The sequence below is a fragment of the Salvelinus alpinus genome, chromosome 27, assembly GCF_045679555.1.
Source record: "Salvelinus alpinus chromosome 27, SLU_Salpinus.1, whole genome shotgun sequence".
NCBI classification, from domain to species: domain Eukaryota; kingdom Metazoa; phylum Chordata; class Actinopteri; order Salmoniformes; family Salmonidae; genus Salvelinus; species Salvelinus alpinus.
Genome location: NC_092112.1, coordinates 24,071,391 through 24,088,824, shown reverse-complemented (window position 1 = coordinate 24,088,824; position 17,434 = coordinate 24,071,391). Strand labels below are relative to the sequence as shown.

Genomic DNA, 17,434 nt, shown 5'->3' with positions numbered 1-17,434 from the left:
AGGGCATGAGTTGGGTGGGTTGTCTATGTTAGTTTTTCTATGATTTTCTATTTCTGTGTTTGGCCTGATATGGTTCTCAATCAGAGGCAGCTGTCAATCGTTGTCCCTGATTGAGAACCATATTTAGGTAGCCTGTTTTCTAGTGTGTTTTGTGGGTGGTTATTTTCAGTCTTTGTGTGTCTGCACCAGACAGAACTGTTTTCGGTTGTTTCTTTGTTATTTTGTTATTCAGTGTTCTGTTTTGCTGATTATTAAACATCATGAACACTTACCACGCTGCACCTTGGTCCTCACCTTCTTCCACCGACGACAGCCGTTACAGAACCACCCACCAAAAAAGGACCAAGCAGCGTGGTAACAGGCAGCAGCAGCAGGAGCAGCGCTATAAGGAGGAATGGACATGGGAGGACATTCTGGACGGCAAGGGTTGCTAAACATGGGAGGAGATCCTGGCTGGAAGGGATCGCCTCCCATGGGAACAGGTGGAGGCAGCCAGGAGAGTGGAGGCAGCAGCTAAAGGGAGCTAGCGCTTTGAGGGAACACGGCTGGCAAGGAAGCCCGAGAGGCAGCCCCAAAAATGTCTTGGATGGGGGCACACGGGGAGTGTGGCTAAGCCAGGTAGGAGACCTGAGCCAACTCCCCGTGCTTACCGTGGACAGCGAGCGTACGGGCAGACACCGTGTTATGCGGAAGAGCGCACAGTGTCTCCAGTACGTGTGCATAGCCCGGTGCGGTACATAGCAGCACCTCGTATCGGCCGGACTAGATTGGGCATCGAGCCAGATGCCATGAAACCGGCTCTACGCATCTGGTCTCCAGTGCGTCTCCTCGGGCCGGGGTACATGGCACCAGCCCTACGCATGGTGTCTCCTGTACGTGTACATAGCCCAGTGCGGCTTATTCCACCTCGCCGCACTGGCATGGTATTCAGCCAGGTAGGGTTTGGCAGGCTCGGTGCTCGAGACCTGTAGTGCGCCTCTACGGTCCAGTCTATCCGGTGCCTTTGCTAAGAACCAGCCCTCCTGTGGAAGCCCCACGCACCAGCCCTCTGGTGGCGGTGCCACGTACCAGGCCTCCAGTTCCAGCACCCCACACTCGCCTTGAGGTGCGTGTTCCCAGCCCGGTACCACCAGTTCCGGCACCACGCACCAGGCCTACTGTGCGCCTCCAGGGTCCAGTATGCCCTGTTCCTGCTCCCCGCACTCGCCCAGAGGTGCGTGTCCCCAGCCCGGTACCACCAGTTCCGGCACCACGCACCAGACCTACTGTGCGCCTCAGCAGGCCTGAGTCTCCCGTCTGTCCAGCGCCGCCTGAGCTGCCCGTCTGTCCAGCGCCGCCTGAGCTGCCCGTCTGTCCAGTGCCGCCTGAGCTGCCCGTCTGTTCAGCGCCGCCTGAGCTGCCCGTCTGTCCGGAGCCGCCAGAGCCGTCCGTCAGTCAGGAGTCGCCAGAGCCGTCCGTCAGTCAGGAGTCGCCAGAGCCGCCCGTCAGTCAGGAGCCGCCAGAGCCGCCCGCCAGTCAGGAGCCGCCAGAGCCGCCCGCCAGTCAGGAGCCGCCAGAGCCGCCCGCCAGTCAGGAGCCGCCAGAGCCGCCCGCCAGTCAGGAGCCGCCAGAGCCGCCCGCCAGTCAGGAGCCGCCAGAGTCGCCCGCCAGTCAGGAGCCGCCCGCCAGTCAGGAGCCGCCAGAGCCGTCCGCCAGTCAGGAGCCGCCAGAGCCGTCCGCCAGTCAGGAGCCGCCAGAGCCGTCCGCCAGTCAGGAGCCGCCAGAGCCGCCCTTCAGTCCGGAGCTGTCCCTCAATCCGGAGCTGCCCCTCAGTCCGGAGCTGCCTTTCAGTCCGGAGCTGCCTTTCAGTCCGGAGCTGCCTTTCAGTCCTGAGCTACCCTTCAGTCCGGAGCTGCCCTTCAGTCCGGAGCTACCCTTCAGTCCGGAGCTGCCCTTCAGTCCTGAGCTACCCTTCAGTGCAGAGGTGCCCTTCAGTCCAGAGGCGTCCCTCAGTCCTGTGAGCCCATTTATTAGGGTTCCCAGGCCAAGGTCGGCGGCGAGGGTTGCCGTTCCTAGGAGGCCACAGAAGCGGACTAAGACTATGGTGAGGTGGGGTCCACATCCAGCGCCAGAGCCGCCACCGCGGACAGATGCCCACCCAGACCCTCCCCTATAGGTTCAGGTTTTGCGGCCGGAGTCCGCACCTTGGGGGGGGGGGGGGGTACTGTCACGTTCTGACCCTAGTTGTTTTGTTATTTCTTTGTCTTAGTGTGGTCAGGGCGTGAGTTGGGTGGGTTGTCTATGTTCGTTTTTCTATGATTTTCTATTTCTGTGTTTGGCCTGATATGGTTCTCAATCAGAGGCAGCTGTCAATCGTTGTCCCTGATTGAGAACCATATTTAGGTAGCCTGCTTTCTAGTGTGTTTTGTAGGTGGTTATTTTCAGTCTTTGTGTGTCTGCACCAGACAGAACTGTTTTCGGTTGTTTCTTTGTTATTTTGTTATTCAGTGTTCTGTTTTGATGATTATTAAACGTCATGAACACTTACTACGCTGCACCTTGGTCCTCACCTTCTTCCACCGACGACAGCCGTTACACTGAGCACTTGCTGGCTGCTTTTCCTTCACTCTGCGGTCCAACTCATCCCAAACCATCTCAATTGGGTTGAGGTCGGGTGATTGTGGAGGCAGCACTCCATCACTCGCCTTGGTCAAATAGCCCTTACACAGCCTGGATGTGTGTTTTGTGTCATTGTCCTGTTAAAAAATAAATGATAGTCCCACTAACTGCAAACCAGATGGGATGGCGTATCGCTGCAGAATTCTGTGGTAGCCATGCTGGTTAAGTGTGCCTTGATTTCTAAATAAATCACAGACGGTGTCACCAGCAAAGCACCCCCACACCATCACACCTCCTCCTCCATGCTTCACGGTGGGAACCACACATGAGGAGATCATGCGTTCACCTACTCTGCATCTCACAAAAACACGGCGGTTGGAACAAAAAATCTCAAATCAGGCCAAAGGACAGATTTCCACCAGTCTAATGTCCATTGCTTGTGTTACTTGGCCCAAGCAAGTCTCTTCTTCTTATTGGTGCCCTTTATTAGAGGTTTCTTTACAGAAACTCGACGAGCAAGGCCTGATTCACGCAGTCTCCTCTGAACAGTTGATGTTGAGATGTGTCTGTTACGTGAACTCTGTGAAGCATTTATTTGGGCTGCAATCTGAGGTCCTGTTAACTCTAATGAACTTATCCTCTGCAGCAGATGTAACTCTGGGTCTTCCCTCTGGGTCTTCCTTTCCTGTGGTGGTCAACTTGAAAGCCATTTTCATCATAACACTTGATGGTTTTTGCGACTGCATTTGAAGAAACTTTCAAAGTTCTTGAAATGTTCTGGACTGACTGACCTTCATGTCTTAAAGTAGTGATGGACTGTCATTTCTCTTTGCTTATTTGAGTTGTTCTTGCCATAATATGGTCTTTTACCAAATAGGGTTATCTTCTGTATACCACCCCTACCTTGTCACAACACAACTGATTGGCTCAAACGCATTAAGAAGGAAAGAAATTCCACAAATTAGCTTATAACAAGGCACACTTGTTAATTGAAATGCATTCCAGGTGACTACCTCATGAAGCTGAATGAGAGAATGCCAAGAGTGTGCAAAGCTGTCATCAAGGCAAAGGATGGCTACTTTGAAGAATCTCAAATATAAAATATATTTTGATTTGTATAACACTTTTTTTGTTACTACATGATTTCATAGTTTTGATGTCTTCACTATTATTCTACAATGTAGAAAATAGTAAAAAATAAAGAAAACCCCTGGAATGTCCAAACTTTCTACTGGTACTGTATATATATACTGTATATATATATATAGTTAAATTAGCTAGAATAAGATCAAGTTTAACTTTCTAGATTACTGTGACTTCCATTCAATTATAACGTTTCAGAGGATTGAGGAGCTAAAGAAAAACCAGCAGTCTAGAATACATACTGTAAATTGGTGCCACGTGAAAATAGTTCACCTCAAAGAAAGTCTGATAACAGGATAGAAATGGTATATTAGGATGTTGTTAACTAGATGTTCAAACCATTCTGTCACACACACACACACACACACACACACACACACACACACACACACACACACACACACACACACACACACACACACACACACACACACACACACACACACACACACGCACTATCATGTTCTATGAAAAGAAAGCATCACTGTGAGAAGCTGCTGCATAGGAACAAAACAAGAATGATCAAAGGAAACAGAAAAACCTGACCTCAATTCATTGTCGGCTACACTTCATCTACTGTTCCAATCTAGAACAGATCCTAGTGTTCACAACATTAGATGTGTGTTTTTTATTTTAGAGCGGAAAGGGATTAATCCCCAGGGCCGAGTTTTGCAAAAAAATATCTATCTTGATTACGGCCATCGAACAGGAGCACATGCATAGAAATAGAATGAATAGAATGTACAAATAATTTTCTTGAATGGGGACTCCCATTATACAAATAATTTACTTGAATGGGGACTCCCATTATAGAAATAATTTACTTGAATGGGGACTCCCATTATAGAAACAATTTACTTGAATGGGGACTCCCATTATACAAATAATTTACTTGAATGGGGACTCATTCTATTCATTCTGAATTGGGACCCATTCTATTTATTCTATTCCTATCCGGTAGACGAAACCCAGATTGATCATTTTTGAAAAACTGCGCCCAGAGACTACTGTTGGTGCTAATAGTGTAAGATCATCAATAACTATCTGCCTCAGCACATCTCCCTTGTGATTAGCATACAAAATAAAACTGCTGTGTCTTTATCATGTACAGCATGACTCGTTTGACCTTCAATGATGGAAAACTAAAACCTGTTCCCCTGTTAAACCAAGCGGGGGCAGTATTTCATTATCTAAGAATGACATCAAAGTACAGTGACTCTCACAGACATCACCGTTTTTTTTCTACAAGTCTTTTATCCTGCTCCAGGTTGAGACATACTAGTGGTTTTTAGTAGTTGCAGATGTTAGAACAATTATAAGAGGGAGCAGTAGAACACTCTGCTTTGCAAAGTTATGTAGATTTAGGCTATTGACATTTGAGTCTAGAGAGATCATTTTTGCAGGTCTGCAACATACTGATGTTTGTAGGCTTTACAATAGAATGTAACTGCTGTTATGATCAGCAAATGGAAGCCCACTTCCTCCCCAAAGAATAACCACCAACTGACAAATTACACAGCCTTGACTGTTTACCCCTGTGGACCCAGAGAGATCAGTCTCCAAAACCAATTAGCAGATGGCTTAGATCAGTGGTTGACAAACTTTTATAGTGCTGTACCCGTTCAAACATTCAACCTCCAGCTGCGTACCCCCTCTAGCACCAGGGTCAGCACACTCTCAAATGTTGTTTTTTGCCATAATTGTAAGCCTGCCACACACACACACACACACACACACACTATACAATACATTTATTAAACATAAGAATTAGTGAGTTTTTATCACAACCCGGCTTGTGGGAAGTGACAAAGAGCTCTTATAGGACCAGGGCACAAATAATAAAATAATAATAATCAATCATTTTGCTCTTTATTTAGCCATCTTACATATAAAACCTTATTTGTTCATAAAAAATTGTGAATAACTCCACACAGGTTAATGAGAAGGGTGTGCTTTAAAGGATGCACATAACTCTGCAATGTTGGGTTGTATTGGAGAGAGTCTCAGTCTTAAATAATTTTCCACACACAGTCTGTGCCTGTATTGAATTTTCATGCAAATGAAGGCCGAAAATCCACTCTCACATAGGTACGTGGTTGCAAAGGGCATCAGTGTTTTAACAGTTGGATTTGCCAAGGCAGGATACTCTGAGCGCAGCCCAATCCAGAAATCTGTCAGTGGCTTCTGATTAAATACAATTTTCACAGAACCGCTTGTTGCAATTTCGATGAGGCTCTCTTGTTCTGATATCGATACGTGGACTAGAGGCAGGGCATGAAAGGGATAATGAATCAAGTTGTTTGAGTCGTCTGTTTCGGAAAAGTACCTGCGTAATTGCGCATCCAACTCACTGAGGTGCTTCGCTATATCACATTTGACATTGTCCGTAAGCTTGAGTTCATTTGCACACAAAAAAATCATACAATGATGGAAAGACCTGTGCGTTGTCCTTGTTAATGCAGACAGAGAAGAGCTCCAACTTCTTAATCATAGCCTCAATTTTGTCCTGCACATTGAATATAGTTGTGGAGAGTCCCTGTAATGCTAGATTCAGATCATTCAGGCGAGAAAAAACATCACCAAGATAGGCCAGTCGTGTGAGAAACTCGTCATCATGCAAGCGGTCAGACAAGTGAAAATTATGGTCAGTAAAAGAAAACTTTAAGCTCGTCTCTCAACTAAAAAACAAACGTGTCAATACTTTGCCCGTTGATAACCAGCGCACTTCTGTATGTTGTAAAAGCGTTACACGGTCGATGCCCATATCATTGCATAATGCAGAAAATACACAAGAGTTCAGGGGCCTTGCTTTAACAAAGTAAATCATTTTCACTGTAGTGTCCAAAACGTCTTTCAAACTGTCAGGCATTCCCTTGGCAGCAAGAGCCTCTCTGGATGCTGCAGTGTACCCAAGTGGCGTTGGGAGCAACTGCTTGCACGCGCGTTATCACTCCACAATGTCTCCCTATCATGGCTTTTGCGCCATCAGTACAGATACCAACACATCTTGACCACCAAAGTCCATTTGATGTCACAAAGCTGTCCAGTACTTTAAAAATATCCTCTCCTGTTGTCCCGGTTTCCAGTGGTTTGCAGAAGAGGATGTCTTCATTAATTGACCTCCCCCTTAAACGTAACGGACATATACCAGGAGCTGTGCCAGGCCCTCCACGTCTGTTGACTCATCCAGCTGTAACGCATTGAATTCACTGGCTTGTATGCAAAGCAGTAATTGTTTCAAAACATCTCCTGCCATGTCACTGATGTGTCGTGAAACAGTGTTGTTTGATGAAGGCATTGTCTGTATAGTTTTTTGGCCTTTTCCCCCAGCATTATCCCAGCCATATCAACGGCAGCAGGAATAATTAAGTTATCCACAATAGTATGGGCCTCGCCTGTCCTAGCCACTCGGTAGCTCACCATATAAGACGCTTCTAGCCCCTTCTTATTCATGGTACCTGTTGCTTTTATACAGGTCTTACTACTCGAAAGTCATCTTAATTCTCGCTCCAAAAACTGCCGTGGCTTATTTTTCAAATTGGCATGTTTCGTTTCTAAATATCTGCGCAAGAGTGAACGTTTCCCGCGAGAGAGTAACGGTTAATGTGATAGGATGTTCATTATTTGATTAGGCTACCTATATTTGACATTGTGTTGTTATTTTGCTGAACACTAGATGGTTTAATTTTATTTTTGGCAGTGAAACGAGGCTACTAAGGCGAAAAAAAATATACACCCAAAATGTATAGCCCCATTGGAAAATCTAAACGGATTATTTGAATATGTGAATCACATTTTTATTTGGCGTACCTCCAGCGGCATTGCGCATACCCAAGGTTGGGAATAGCCGGCTTAGATCTTCCAAATACAATATGAGGAAGCCCGTTGGATGTAGCAGGGCTTGCAAACTATCACGGATTACCAAAGCAAACCCATCCGCGAGCTGCCCAGTGACGGGGCCTACCAGATGAACTAAATGCCTTCTACGCTTGTTTCGAGGCAAGCAACACTGAACCATGCATGAGAGCAGCAGATGATCCGGACGACTGTGTAATCACGCTCTCCGTAGCCGATATGAGTAAGACCTTTAAACAGGTTAACATTCACAAGGCCACAAGGCCAGATTACCATCTTAAAGGTCTTACTCGCATCGGCTACGGAGGGCGTGATTACATCGCCCTATAGCACTCACATCTGTTGCCATGAAATGCTTTGAAAGGCTGGTCATGGCTCACATCAACACCATCATCCCTGGACCCACCCTGGACCCACTCAAATCCGCATACCATTCCAGCAGATCCACAGATGATGCAATCTCCATTGCACTCCTCTATTGCACTCCACACTGCCCTCTCCCATCAAGCTCTGTTTATTATCTATTCTGTCGCCTAGTCACTTTATTCCTAGTAAGATGTACATATCTACCTCAATTGCCCCGTGCCACTGCACATCGACTCGCTACTGCTACCCCATGTATATAACCAAGTTATCGTTACTCGTTGTGTATTTATTATTACTTATATTATTATGTGTTATTACTTTCCTATTATTTCTCAATTTTTTTTTACTCTGCATTGTAGGGAAGGGGTGTTGTCGTGCCACATGTTGTGCTCTGCACTGTAGGAAGCATTTCACTGTTAGTCTACACTTGTTGTTTACAAAGCATGTGACGAATAGCATTTCATTTGATTTAATATAACACATAACAGGCATGTCGAGTGGGCTTTTGACTCTCGCTGTAACTACAAAATAAGTCATATTGCCTTGCCTGGCCTCTAAAGGGACTCTAGCCAAGCAATTGCTATTTTATCAGTCTAACAATATAGGAGAATAAACCCATTTAGCCAGAGGGCCAGTTCAGTCCCCTTGTTTGTGGATTCCCATTTGGAAATGAAATGTTTTTCATTACAGGTGGTATCTTTGAGAGGGCTGGGGAGCGATTCACAGATCTCCTGGGGAGAGCTTTCATTTTAATGGCTCTTTGGTTTATAGAGGGTGTCATTTGCAGAACAATGCTCCTACTTACAATGCTGAAGTTGACTCTCTCAAAATCAATGTACTGTTTTTTGATGTCCCAACCTACTTTAGAGTACACTTAATGTACACCCTTAGAATTCCAGGGTGTCCATTCTTTCCTATCCTCTACTACGTTATGGTCAGGGACAGATGACCTACATTTGACTCAATTGTAGGAAATCTGTGGGAAACATTCCCCTGCTACCCCCATATCTCTAATAGTCTTACCAAATACTGATGTATTTCAATTCCTTCTATTCACTCAGACTGTTGAATCCACAGTGTTAGTCTAATCGTGTCTGAATTAATTGCCTCTTTCACAGGATGAACCCTGACTTATTTTAGCACTGCAAAGATGTCTGAGAGACTTGTGGTCCAATTAGTTTTAGAGTAGAGTAATGTATCGTAAATTGCCTTTCAGACAAGTTTTCTTGACCCATGTTGTGAACCTCTGCAACATGATCTTGTTTGCGCTTATCAGGACATGTTATATTTACATTTTGGTCATCAAGAGCTAAGAAGAGTTGTGCACTGGCCATATGCGGTTTCTCTATGAATCCCCAGTGTCAACATAAACAGTCAACACTTTATTATGAAATGTATTTTATCAAATATAAAAGTTCTTTACAGATGCCCAGTCTAAAACCTCAAAGAGCAAGCAATGCAGAGGCAGAAGCACAGTGCCTAGTGTGACGGCCCCTCCCTGCTCTGCCTTCTGGGTTTTGCTGTGCTTACTTCCTGCAAGAGATTGGTGGGCGGAGCTGGGAGGGTCGTCAGTGCTGATGGGGCACACCTGTGAAAACTCAGCTGTGACATAAAGTCCCCCCCATACTCAGCAAAATAATCCCTCTCTCCATGCATACCTTTGGTTGTGGCTTCGGCAGTTGACATTTAATTTACTGACCATGCCTCAGTTGATTATTTTTGTAAGTGTTTACTTTATTTATGGAATACATTCATTTTGTTATTCCTTTACTCAGTGTGTGGTTTCCCATTGTTAGTTACAATCTTGAGCCAGATTGTAACACTAGGAACAATTCCCAAGAAGGCAGGCACGTAGGCAGAAACTTTGAGGAACACGTTTTTTATGTGTTATTTCTTACATCGGTACCCCAGGTAATCTTAGGTTTCATTACATACAGTCGGGAGGAACTACTGAATATACGATTAACGTCAACTCATCATCGTTCCTACCAGGAATATGACTTTCCCGAAACGGATCCAGTGTTTTGCCTTCCACCCAATACAATGGATCTGATCCCAGCCGGCGACCCTGTGCGACGCCGTAAAAGGGGCAAACGAGGCGGTCTCCTGGTCAGGCTTCGGAGACGGGCACATCGCGCTCCACTCCCTAGCATACTACTCGCCAATGTCCAGTCTCTTGACAATAAGGTTGATGAAATCCGAGCACGGGTAGCATTCCAGAGAGACATCAGGGATTGCAACGTGCTCTGCTTCACGGAAACATGGCTAACTCAAGAGACGCTAACGGAGTCGGTGCAGCCAGCTGGTTTCTTCATGCATCGCGCCGACAGAAACAAACATCTTTCTGGTAAGAAGAGGGGCGGGGGGGTATGCCTTATGATTAACGAGACGTGGTGTGATCATCATAACAACACACAGGAACTCAAGTCATTCTGTTCACCTGATCTAGAACTCCTCACAATCAAATGTCGACCGCATTATCTACCAAGGGAATTCTCTTCGATCATAATCACAGCCGTATATATTCCCCCCCAAGCAGACACATCGATGGCCCTGAACGAACTTTATCTGACTCTTTGTAAACTGGAAACCACACACCCTGAGGCTGCATTCATCGTAGCTGGGGATTTTAACAAGGCTAATCTAAAAACAAAACTCCCTAAATTCTATCAGCATATCGATTGTGCTACCAGGGCTGGAAAAACCCTAGATCATTGTTATACTAATTTCCGCGACGCATATAAGGCCCTCCCCCGCCCCCCTTTCGGAAAAGCTGACCACGACTCCATTTTGTTGATTCCAGCCTACAAACAGAAACTAAAACAACAAGCTCCCGCGCTCAGGTCTGTTCAACGCTGGTCCGACCAATCTGAATCCACGCTTCAAGACTGCTTCGATCACGCGGATTGGAATATGTTCCGCATTGCGTCCAACAACAATATTGACGAATATGCTGATTCGGTGAGCGAGTTCATTAGGAAGTGCATTGACGATGTCGTACCCACAGCAACGATTAAAACATTCCCAAACCAGAAACCGTGGATTGACGGCAGCATTCGCGTGAAACTGAAAGCGCGAACCACTGCTTTTAACCAGGGCAAGGTGACCGGAAGCATGACCGAATACAAACAGTGTAGCTATTCTCTCCGCAAGGCAATCAAACAGGCTAAGTCCCAGTACAGAGACAAAATCGAGTCGCAATTCAACAGCTCAGACATAAGAGGTATGTGGCAGGGTCTACAGTCAATCACGGATTACAAAAAGAAAACCAGCCCCGTCGCGGACCAGGATGTCTTGCTCCCAGACAGGCTAAACAACTTTTTTGCCCGCTTTGAGGACAATACAGTGCCACTGACACGGCCCCCTACCAAAACCTGCGGGCTCTCCTTCACTGCCACCGAGGTGAGTAAAACATTTAAACGTGTTAACCCTCGCAAGGCTGCAGGCCCAGACGGCATTCCCAGCCGCGTCCTCAGAGCATGCGCAGACCAGCTGGCTGGTGTGTTTACGGACATATTCAATCAATCCTTATCCCAGTCTGCTGTTCCCACATGCTTCAAGAGGGCCACCATTGTTCCTGTTCCCAAGAAAGCTAAGGTAACTGAGCTAAACGACTACCGCCCCGTAGCACTCACTTCCGTCATCATGAAGTGCTTTGAGAGACTAGTCAAGGACCATATCACCTCCACCCTACCGGACACCCTAGACCCACTCCAATTTGCTTACCGACCCAATAGGTCCACAGACGACGCAATCGCAACCACACTGCACACTGCCCTAACCCATCTGGACAAGAGGAATACCCATGTGAGAATGCTGTTCATCGATTACAGCTCAGCATTTAACACCATAGTACCCTCCAAACTCGTCATCAAGCTCGAGACCCTGGGTCTCGACCCCGCCCTGTGCAACTGGGTCCTGGACTTCCTGACGGGCCGCCCCCAGGTGGTGAGGGTAGGTAACAACATCTCCACCCCGCTGATCCTCAACACTGGGGCCCCACAAGGGTGCGTTCTGAGCCCTCTCCTGTACTCCCTGTTCACCCACGACTGCGTGGCCATGCACGCCTCCAACTCAATCATCAAGTTTGCGGATGACACTACAGTGGTAGGCTTGATTACCAACAACGACGAGACGGCCTACAGGGAGGAGGTGAGGGCCCTCGGAGTGTGGTGTCAGGAAAATAACCTCACACTCAACGTCAACAAAACAAAGGAGATGATTGTGGACTTCAGGAAACAGCAGAGGGAGCACCCCCCTATCCACATCGACGGGACAGTAGTGGAGAAGGTGGAAAGTTTTAAGTTCCTCGGTGTACACATCACGGACAAACTGAATTGGTCCACCCACACAGACAGCGTTGTGAAGAAGGCGCAGCAGCGCCTCTTCAACCTCAGGAGGCTGAAGAAATTCGGCTTGTCACCAAAAGCACTCACAAACTTCTACAGATGCACAATCGAGAGCATCCTGTCGGGCTGTATCACCGCCTGGTACGGCAACTGCTCCGCCCACAACCGTAAGGCTCTCCAGAGGGTAGTGAGGTCTGCAGAACGCATCACCGGGGGCAAACTACCTGCCCTCCAGGACACCTACACCACCCGATGTCACAGGAAGGCCATAAAGATCATCAAGGACAACAACCACCCAAGCCACTGCCTGTTCACCCCGCTATCATCCAGAAGGCGAGGTCAGTACAGGTGCATCAAAGCAGGGACCGAGAGACTGAAAAACAGCTTCTATCTCAAGGCCATCACACTGTTAAACAGCCACCACTAACATTTAGCGGCCGCTGCCAACATACTGACTCAACTCCAGCCACTTTAAAAATGGGAATTGATGGAAATTATGTAAAAATGTACCACTAGCCACTTTAAACAATGCCACTTAATATAATGTTTACATACCCTACATTACCCATCTCATATGTATATACTGTACTCTATATCATCTACTGCATCTTGCCATCTTTATGTAATACATGTACCACTAGCCACTTTAAACTATGCCACTTTATGTTTACATACCCTACAGTACTCATCTCATATGTATATACCGTACTCTATACCATCTACTGCATCTTGCCTATGCCGTTCTGTACCACCACTCATTCATATATCTTTATGTACATATTCTTTATCCCTTTACACTTGTGTGTGTGTATAAGGTAGTAGTTGTGGAATTGTTAGGTTAGATTACTTGTTGGTTATTACTGCATTGTCGGAACTAGAAGCACAAGCATTTCGCTACACTCGCATTAACATCTGCTAACCATGTGTATGTGACTAATAAAATTTGATTTGATTTGATTTGATTTGATTTCCAAAGGGGTGGCCAGTATTCTTCTGACTGTACTTTAGTATTACATTGCCATCAGAAAGTATTCGTACCCCTTGACTTATTGTACATTTTGTTGTGTTACAGCCTGAATTCAAAAAGGATTAAATAGATTTTTGTACTACACCTTTACACAAAATACCCCATAACAACAGCACAAACATCTTTTCAAATGTATTGAGAATGAAATGCAAAAATATCGAATTTACATAAATATTCACACCGCTATGCTATGACAATCCAATTTGTGCTCAGGTGCATCCAATTTCCTATGATCATCCTTGAGATGTCGCTACAACTTGATTGGAGAGAGCTGTTAGTGACCATATTACCACCACACCAGCGGTCATGAGTCATGGCGGCAGTCAAATTCCATGTGACCGTTTAGTCACGGTGATTAGGCTTCTCCAAGCTCTGATGCTGCTGATGGTCATTAGTAGCCTACCAAACTTGCTAACTGCCTGGTACTCAGCCCTCTATTGTCCCTCTAATCACTCTGACATCAATGCAAATGTAATCAAAAATGTAATCAAACATTTCATGAGACCCCATGAGCTCATGTTGCGCAACATTTCTATAGGCTATGCAATTGCGTGAGAAATGTGATGGCCTCTATAAAACAAAGGAGGATCCCATCAGCTTTCTTATAGGCTAGGCCTAATCTATGTATTTCTCAACTTTCCTAATATTAAGCACATTGCTTCTCTTTACAACAGGAGTATAGCCTATATGGAAATGAACCATTGGAAAATAATCCCCCATTCGCTATTTAAGTGCATAGATGACATGCACTTTTTTCCGCTGTCCCTGTTTCGAGACAGGTGCATGATAATGGTCCATTCTAAATCAAAACAAATTTCACACATATATGATTTAGTATATGTAAAGACAATTTTAAATCAAGAATAGTCTGATGGGTGACAATATTAAAATATCATTTTCATTTTTGCTGTTTGTTAGGCCTACTCATCTTGACGAAAAGTAAATGTGGACAGTTCTTCCAATATCTTCATGCGCCTCAGAATTGGTTAAGGACACACGCAGTTGCGTCCCAGATGTCTGTCTTCACTTGTAGCCTGTGAGAAAGACCTGATCACTTGATGGAGAGCCACGTGAGTGAGAGGTGCTTTGGAGCATGCAGCCGGGAGAAGGGAATTATCAGTGGTGGGAAAAGTACCCAATTGACATACTTGAGTAAAAGTATAGGTACCTTAATAGAAAGTTACTCAAGTAAAAGTGAAAGTCAGCCACTAAAATACTACTTGACTAAAAGTCTAAATGTAATTTAAAAAATATACTTAAGTTTCAAAATAAAAAGTAAAAGTATAAATCATTTTAAATTCCTTATATTAAACAAAGCAGACGGCACCATTTTCTTGTTTGTAAAATGTACAGATTGCCAGGCACACTCCAACAAAAGATGCATTTGTGTTTAGTGAGTCCGCCAGGCCAGAGGCAGTAGGGATGACCAAGTGTTCTCTTGATAAGTGTGTGAATTTAACCATTTTCCTGTCCTGCTAAGCATTCAAAATGTAACGAGTCAGGGAAAATGTATGGAGTATAAAGTACGATATTTTCTTTAGGATTGTAGTGGAGTAAAAGTAAAAGTAGTCAAAAATATAAATAGTAAAGTACAGATACCCCCAAAAAATACTTAACTTCTTGTCACTACAGGGGGTGCTGTTTCAACTTCGACATTTTGCGTCTCCAAATTAAACTGCCTCGTACTCAATTCTTGCTCGTACAATATGCATATTATTATTACTATTGGATAGAAAACAATCTCTAGTTTCTTAAACCGTTTGAATTATGTCTGTGGGTGAACCAGAACTCTTTCTACAGCGAAAATCATGACAGGACATGCGAAGGTCTGAAAACTAGGCTCTGATCTCGGATCAGTTTAAAGCTCTGTGTGTGCCCTATGGATCGAAATGAACTGCACCCGCCTTCCCCTGGATGTCAGTAACCAATGAGAAGTGGAATTGTGTTTCTACGTATTTCTCAGAGCTTATAAAAGGGCAAGGAACGAGGTGCGCTCTCTTTTCGACTTCCGCCATTACGCAACGCAAGACCCCAGGATAGCATTTTGAAACGCTCAGTTATCGGCCTTAGATATGTCCGTCTGTAATTTAATTCGGTATAGGTGTTAGAAACATCATAACAAAGTTATTTGAAACCGATTTATATCAGTTTATGCGAGTATATTGCTATTTTCGGAATTTTCGTAGTATTGCGTTTGAGGATATGGACATGTGTGTGCCACGTAGCTACTGTTAGCTGCTAGTTCCGAAGTTGAAGTGGACGTTTTACAACAAAGCAACGATTATTTTGGACAAAAGGACACCTTGCCCAAGATTCTGATGGAAGCTCGTCCAAAAGTAAGAACTATTTATGATTTTATTCCGTATTTATGTGGAAAAATGTAAACGCATTTTTCGGCCAATATTGCGGCACTAGTCTGGCTGTAACGCACACTGTATGTCTAGTAACGTTAATTTTAAAAATCTAAATCAGCGGTTGCATTAATAACCAATGCATCTTTCATTAGCTGTCCAACCTGTATTTTTTTTGTCAATCTAATCGATAAATAATCGTAAACTTAGGTGCCCTTCCAAGATGGCGCCGGCCAGAATGCATGCCATGTTTTGACTGATTACATAGCATAACCACGATTTGTGATGCTAAATATGCACATTTTCGAACAAACTCTATATGCATTGTGTAATATGATGTTACAGGACTGTCATCTGAAGAATTCTGAGAAGGTTAGTGAAAAAATTAATATATTTTGGTGGTGATAACGTTATCGCGCTTTTTGCCTTGAATCAATGCTGGGGTGATGTTAGCTCATGTGGTATGGTAATATAACGATATATTGTGTTTTCGCTGTAAAACACTTAGAAAATCTGAAATATTGTCTGGATTCACAAGATGTTGGGCTTTCATTTGCTGTACACTGTGTATTTTTCAGAAATGTTTTAAGATGAGTAATTAGGTAATACACGTTGCTCTCTGTAGTTATTCTAGTCGCTTTGGGTGAGTTTTGTGATAGTGGCTGCAATGGTAAACTGTGATTTATACCTGAAAAATGCACATTTTTCAAAAAAAACATATGCTATACCATAAATATGTTATCAGACTGTCATCTTATGAAGTTGTTTCTTGGTTAGTGGCTATATATATCTTTATTTAGTCGAATTAGTGATAGCTACTGATGGAGTAAAAAACTGGTGGAGTAAAAAAAGTGGTGTCTTTTGCTAACGTGGTTAGCTAATAGATTTACATATTGTGTCTTCCCTGTAAAACATTTTAAAAATCAGAAATGATGGCTGGATTCACAAGATGTTGGGCTTTCATTTGCTGTATGCTGTGTATTTTTCAGAAATGTTTTAGGATGAGTATTTTGGTAATTGACGTCGGTCTCTGTAATTATTCCGGCTGCTTCCAACGCTATTTCAGATTGCAGCTGCAATGTAGAACTGTGATTTATACCTGAAATATGCACATTTTTCAAAAAAAACATATGCTATACCATAAATATGTTATCAGACTGTCATCTTATGAAGTTGTTTCTTGGTTAGTGGCTATATATATCTTTATTTAGTCGAAATTGTGATAGCTGCCCATGCAGGAAAAAAATGGTGGAGAAAAAAAAGTTGTGTCTTTTGCTATCGTGGTTAGCTAATAGATTTACATATTGTGTCTTCCCTGTAAAACATTTAAAAAATCGGAAATAATGGCTGGATTCACAAGATCTGTATCTTTCATTTGGTGTCTTGGACTTGTGATTTCATGAACATTTGATTATATGATATCCCTGTGGCTTTAGGCTAGGCTATGCTAGTCAGCTTTATTGATGGGGGGGATCCCGGATCCGGGGTTGTGACTCGTTAGAGGGTAAGTAGTACTTTAAAGTATTCTTAAGAACTTTACACCACTGGGAATTATAATTATTATATTCAGCCCAAGGACACAACACTGGCCGCAAAAGGCATGCATTTTTTAGGGGGCATTACGGCCACACAAAGGGAATTTGAGGCATTATCAAGTGCTTGTTAAATTGTGAATGAAAGACTGATGAAGTGTGTACAGCCTGCGCAAAAAAAAACAAAGCAGAGCTCATGCCCTTCATGCAACT

General features: G+C 44.3%; 1 protein-coding gene across 1 annotated transcript in view; it reads right to left on the bottom strand.

Moving 5' to 3' along the window:
* LOC139556200 (heparan sulfate glucosamine 3-O-sulfotransferase 5-like) overlaps window positions 1–17,434 on the bottom strand; it is a 94,949-nt gene that overhangs the window by 4,382 nt on the left and 73,133 nt on the right. The window lies entirely within an intron of this gene.